This window comes from Lissotriton vulgaris, chromosome 11, assembly GCF_964263255.1.
Source record: "Lissotriton vulgaris chromosome 11, aLisVul1.2, whole genome shotgun sequence".
NCBI classification, from domain to species: Eukaryota; Metazoa; Chordata; class Amphibia; order Caudata; family Salamandridae; genus Lissotriton; species Lissotriton vulgaris.
The window spans coordinates 266,329,106-266,335,926 of NC_141699.1; positions in this window are offsets into that span (position 1 = coordinate 266,329,106).

Genomic DNA, 6,821 nt, shown 5'->3' on the forward strand with positions numbered 1-6,821 from the left:
TGAACCCCTCCTCGGCATCCGACATCACCATAGCCATCCTGGAAGGCTACAAGATCACCCGTAGGGACCGCACCAACAGAGTAGGACGAGGGAAAGCCATCGTCCACAGGAACATTCTCAGAGTCTCTACCATCACCGATGACACCCTCAGCATCGCCGAACACTGGTATGCAACCTTTACAACGCAACTTTTACCACGCAGTGCTGTTACAACGCATGTATTACAACGAAAACCATTACAACGCATTACACTGGGGGGCGCTCTAGGATAAGGAATAGTTTTAATTTACTATCCAACACCTTCCCTAGTGTCCACGGGGACTGGAGTTGGAATAGTAAATTAAACAATTCACTATCCAGCACCCACAAGTGTAATGCGTTGTAAAGGTTTTCGTTGTAATACTTGCGTTGTAACAGCATGCGTGGTAAAAGCATGCATCGTAACGTCATACATCCCGAACACTTGCTTTTCCAGATCCACACCGACCCCAACACCACCCTCAGAGGAACCCTTGTCTACAGATCCCCCCCGGACCCCGACCACAGTTCAGCGACTCCATCGTCAGCAAACACGCCCTAGCCTCCACAGACTACATCCTCCTCTGGGACCTGAACTTCCCCCTCGAGAACAACAATGACACCAACTCAACCACCCTGATCGGCAACCACGCCAACCTCGGGCTCAGACAACTCGTCACAATACCCACCCACTCCGCCGGCCACACGCCTGACCCCATCTTCTCCACAAGCCCCCACGTCTCCTTCAATCACACTGCCGAACTCTACTGGACCGACCACTGCTGCATCCACTTCACCTTCCGGAAACCCACCACGCACCACCGCACCAAACAGGTCCATCACCCCACTGGAGCAAAGGCACCGAAGACCATCTAACCACCACTCTTGCCCAAAGCCCCCCACCGACCCGACCGACCCTGACACTGCCGCCCGCAACCTCAGACAGTGGATCAAAGTCTGCGCCAACACCCTCACCCTGGTCTAGAAACCCCCCCCCAACAACCACAATAGCAAGAAAGCCAGCTGGTTCACTGAAGACATCCAGGCCTCTAAGCACACCTGCTGAAAGTTAGAGAACTGGCACCATGAACGAACACCAGACAGCTACGCAGCCAACAAGAACGCCACCCGCAGACACCATCACCTCATCAGAGCCCCCAAAAGGGCTTCCTTCAAAAAAACCGCCTATATAACAACGCACACAACAGCAAAGAGCTCTTCAACATCGTGAAGGAACTCTCCAACCCCAGCTCCAACACCAACGACATCCCACCCTAGCAAGACCTGTGCGACTTGCTTGCCACCTTCTTCTATCACCAGATTGCAGACATCCACGGCAGGTTCAACGCCACGACCGCCTAGCAACCACTGAGACCACCGCCCCCACGACCACCACCCGCACCAATCGCCTGCTCTCATGGACCAACATTAAAGACGACTACACCATAAATATCATGAACACCATTCACACTGGATCTCCGTCAGACCCATGCCCACAACACATCTTCAACAAAGCCTGCACCGCCATCGCATCCCATCTCCGAAAAGCCATCAACATTTCCTTTCTAGACAGCGACCTTCCCAGAGAGCTGGAAGCACGCCGAGATCAATGCCTTACTCAAGAAACCCAAGGCGGACCCCAAGGACCTCAAGAACTTCGGGCCCATTTCCCTGCTCCCGTTCCCGGCGAAGGTCATAGAGAAGACCGTCAACAAACAACTGAACTGCTACCTCGAGGAGAACAGCATCCTGGACCCGTCCCAGTCCAGGTTCCGCAGCAACCACAGCACCGAAACCACCCTCATCGCTGCCACCAATTACATCAGGAACCTGCTAGACAACAGAGAAACCGCAGCCCACATCCTCCTGGACCTGTCAGCCGCCTTCGACATGGTCTGCCACCGCGCACTACGCACAAGCCTCCACGACGCAAGGATCCAAGAGAAGGCCCTAGACTTGACCACCTCCTTCCTCCCCCGCAGAACACAGAGCCTCCGCTTCCCCCCCTTCAGCTTCAAATCCACCGTGATCATCTGCGGCGTACCCCAGCGCTCATCCCTCAGCCTAACACTGTTTAACATCTACATGGCACCACTCGCCCACGTCGCCCGACAGCCCAACCTCAACATCATTTCTTACGCCTATGACACCCAGCTGATCCTCTCCCTCACCAAGGACCCCCAAACCGCCAAAACCAACTGCCACGAAGGAATGAAGGCCATCGCTGAATGAATGAGGAACAGCTGACTAAAGTGGAAATCTGACAAGACGGAGGTCCTCATCCTCGGATCCACCCCCTCGGCCTGGGACGACTTCTGGTGGCCAACCGCACTAGGAACAGCACCTACACCCCCGACCACGCACGCAACCTAGGGGTCATCCTCGACTCAACCCTCTCCATGACAAAGCAGGTCAACGCCGTCTCCTCCTCCTGCTTCAACACCCTCTGCATGCTCCGCAAGATCTACAAGTGGATCTCACCCAGGCACTCATCAGCAGCAGCTTGGACTACTGAAACGCCCTCTAAGCAGGAGCCTCGGGGAAACTCCTGAAAAGACTAATGCATCCAGAACACCTCTGCATGCCAGGAGCTCAACATCCCTCGCCGCAGCCACATCACACCCCACCTGAGAGACCTGCACTGGCTCCCCGTCAACAAGAGGATAACCTTCAAGCTCCTCACCCACGCACACAAGGCACTCCACAACACCGGACCAGCATACCTCAACAGACGACTCCGCTTCTACACCCCCACCCGCCAGCTCCGCTCCGCCAACCTCAACCTCGCCACAGTCCCCCACATCCGAAGAGCGACCTCCGGCTACAGATCGTTCTCCCGCCCTCGCCGCAAAGACCTGGAACACCCTCCCCATCCACCTTCGGCAGATCCAAGACCTGCTGACCTTCAGAAAACTCCTAAAGACCTGGCGTTTTGAGCAGTAGCAGCATACCTCCCTGCGCCTTAAGACCCTCATGGGTAAGTAGTGTACTTTACAAGTGATGTGATTGATTGATTGATTGAACTAACTGTAACGACCCTGTTGTGTTTGGTATCAAACATGTTGAAATCATACACCGTAAACAGTGTTAGGGGTATGATTCCATGCAATGTAAAGGCCCTCAGTGCTCCTGGTACCACTCTTCTAGACCCGGAAAGCAAGCTATGGCTGCTGTCGACCAGAGACACGATTCTGCCCCTCTGCTGCTGAGCAGACTCAGGCAGGGGAAGGCAGAACAATAGGTTTCCTGTCACAAGGAGCTGTAACTACCTCCCAAACAGGATTTAGTGTACTGGGACAGGGTGGGGCGCTTTCCAGCGCCACTGAGACTGCTTGAAGGGCACATTTGGTGCCCTCCTTGCATACTCCAGTTCAAACCAGCTCAGGGAGCGGTTGGCTCCCGCTCTGGCGTGAAACTGGACAAACAACATTGGAGTATCTTCCCTACTGTCCAGACCCTTCTCTGGGAGGGACACCTGAATCTTTCCAACCCTCTCCATAGGGTACTTAAGTGTTTACCTGTGGATGGGTCCCTAGATTCATCGCGGGACAAGATTCAGATCCAACTCCACTTCATCTTTGACTTTTTTTGCACTCTGGACTTCGCATTGGCAACCAAAACTGCAACTGGGAAGACTCCTGCTGCTCCTTTTCTCGTTGTTCTACAATTCTTCTGCAATGTCTGTGGCCGTGCTCCATGCAGGTTCTTCACAGGATCTGTGGACATCCAAGACACCCGAAGGAATCTCCCTTGGAGTGAAGGAGTCACTCCCCTGCATCTGCAGGCACTGCAAGTCGGCTGACGGGTCTGCTGATTCTGGGTTCCCAAGGACTCCGAAAGGTTTAGCAACACAGGTGGTGGTTCTGTAACTCCTTCGAGGCATGACCTTTCTTCACAGCAAGTTTAAAGCCTGTATCCCTCGTCTGTACCAGTGGAGCAGTACCCCTGTGCATCCTGTCGACTTTATGTTGCCAAGGCTTGTTGACTCTCCCCTCTTCGGGCTCCAAGAAGCTCTAGTCTTAAGCATCTCCTGCAGTAAAAATCTTTTTCCACACCACATCCTCTGTATTGTGGTACTTCGTCCCTGGCAAGCTGTTCAAGGTCCACTTGCGACTAATGTGTCTCTGGCCTGTGAGTCCTCTCAAGGGTTTTCTTTGGCTCCAGTGGGCTCACCTGCTTGCTCGGGGCCTGCTCTGACTCATCTGATCGTGGTGAGTCACTTGGACCTTGCTGATCCCGACATTGCACCTTTTTCGAATACTGCACCAGTTGCCATTGCCAAGGCTTGTTGGTGCCCCCGGCAGACACTGACCTACTGGCTATCGACACCCAACATGGAACAGCTTGTAACCGGCTCCTGTTCATCTTAAGTGTTGCCTAGTCTGCACAGCTGCAACTTCAAGGGCACAGTCAACTCTCCTGCATCTATCGACCTCGATGGACATTCGTCTTCGTGCCTCCTGAGTGGCATAGACTCTGTCCTTTCTGCTTGCATGTTATACTCACCTTGAATCCACCTTTGGATTCCACCAGACTCTTTCACCTTCTTCTCCAGCGGCATCTTTACTGAAGTCCTACATAGTTGTCCACTGTGATTTCCGACATCACTTCACACCTATGCACCCGGCTTCCCTGCAGTAGGTATCCTGGTTCCTGGGTATCCATGGGTGTGGTGACTAGCCAACCTTCCATCTTCCATGGGGTTTCTTCAGGGTCCACTGGGAAGGGTCCTTCTTCTATAAAGCTGCAACAGCGACTTACACATTGATTTGTATTGAGCATGCGTTTGTGTGCCCATTCTGACTTCAGTGGATTTCCTAGATACTCACCTTGGGTGGTTCTTTGGGTCCCCGACTCTTCTACATCCTCTGGGTCCAGTCTCGACTTAGGTCACGGTTTGAATTCTACTATTTAGTTTATGGGTTGGTCTTCCCCTGGGGACCACTGTGTATTTGGGCTACTTACCTGTTCTATTACTGAAGTATTGTATGGATTCTGGTTATATCTCCGGTACCACTTAGAGAGCTTTCTATGGTTGTCTAAGACCACTAAAATCACCATAAGGGTTGTCTGGCTTAATGCAGGGTGCTACACTTACATAAGTGAGCCCCATATACTAAGCCAGACTCCTACTTTTCTGACAAACATTTTTTTTTGTAGTGCTACTCATAGTTTAATCACACTCAGTTCTGTGATCTGTATAGTACAAGTTCTTTGTAGTAGGCACATTAACGCTCTGCGCTGTGTGGGTGGCAGGAGTGACCATGTGAGTGCACGGTGAGCAATGCCACAGTGAGTGAGTGTAGGGTAAGATGAGTGACTGCAGGATGAGTGAGTCGACCATATGAATTTGGGTGCGGATGTGTGCAGAGTGGGACGAATGAATGAATGGTTAGTGATGGGCTTGTCTGAGTGAGATTGCAAAGTGATCACGGAGAGCTGGTGAATGGTGTGAGTGCATGGTTATCAGTGTGAGTGCGTTGCGACTGAGTGCAAGGTTAGCGTGAAATTGAAGGGCGAGAATGAGGAGTGAGTTATCTGAATGATGGATGTATTCCCAGTAACTCAGCATGTTATTGAAAGTGTCATAGGGTTTCAGATATATGTTAAACTATTGCTTATTATGGCATTATTCAGTGATTGATGTTGGAGGAAATAAATGATGTGTTGACCCTGCAACAAACTTCCAGTCTTATGATCAGGGTTGCCAGCTCATTATTTTGATGTCCCAGATGGTACAAAAATAAACAGTCACCTAAAGCCGTGCATACTTAGAACAGCAAATATCAATAGAAAACACTTTTAATTGTGTTCTAGGGCTGCCTGAATAATCCATGACTGATAATTAAAGGAAATAAAGACAGAGAAGTCACATTACAAATTAATACATACTTTTTTTATTTATAACCCTATTTAGTGTCAAGACGAGTTCTTTGCAGGCTCTTTAAACACATGGCTGGCATTTTTCTTTTGGCAAACTCTACTTTATATTTCTTTTCATGAAATGCATTCTCACACTACGGCAGTAAATGTAAAATGCAAATGTAAGGAACAGGCTGACTGGGGGCCCAGGGGGTACTGGAACAAGAAAAAACTAGGCCTCTGTAACTAGTTTACAAAGGTATGTAAATATGCAAATGGTCTTTAAATACCTGGGAAAAACTCGGGTGTGCCAGAGAGAAGACTCCAGACACTGCTCAGCTGAGCCCAAAGCAGCTCGAGCTGCAGCAACCCGGGCTGAGCCACCTGTCCTTTAACAGATAAAGATATTGCCCTCACTTTCTTCTCGAGGCCTCCTTATGGCTCGAGGACAAGTTTGCAATCCCATCTCCATTTTTTTGGGGCATATTTCTACTGCTTTCTTTGGGATCACCCTGTACCTCCACCAAGGCCGAGTTCCCCCACCTGTAGTTCTAAGCCTAGGTCAGCCGAAATGCATGGATTATTAGGTTTCCCCTGCACAGTGCGTGCATTGTCCTTGTGAAATCTCTTCTATTTAATATGTCTTAAAAGGGTGCTCTTACCAGTTCCTAATTCCGAATTACTATGTTCATTAGTTTTTGGGTGGAATTGTTTGGGGCTTCAAGCATTTACGATACTTCTACTAAAGCTGTTCACACTGTTTAAGCCCCATTCACTGTCAAGATAAGATCTCTTCCCATGGAAAAGGCAGACAGCTTCTAACAGTACGCTGGAATGCTTACTTTTTATTACCTAGTTGTGTAAAACAGATGCTTTAGCCTTAGAATGTTTGTGGCATTTCCTATTCATGCCTCAGCACCTTTCATTGCACTTTGTAGGCA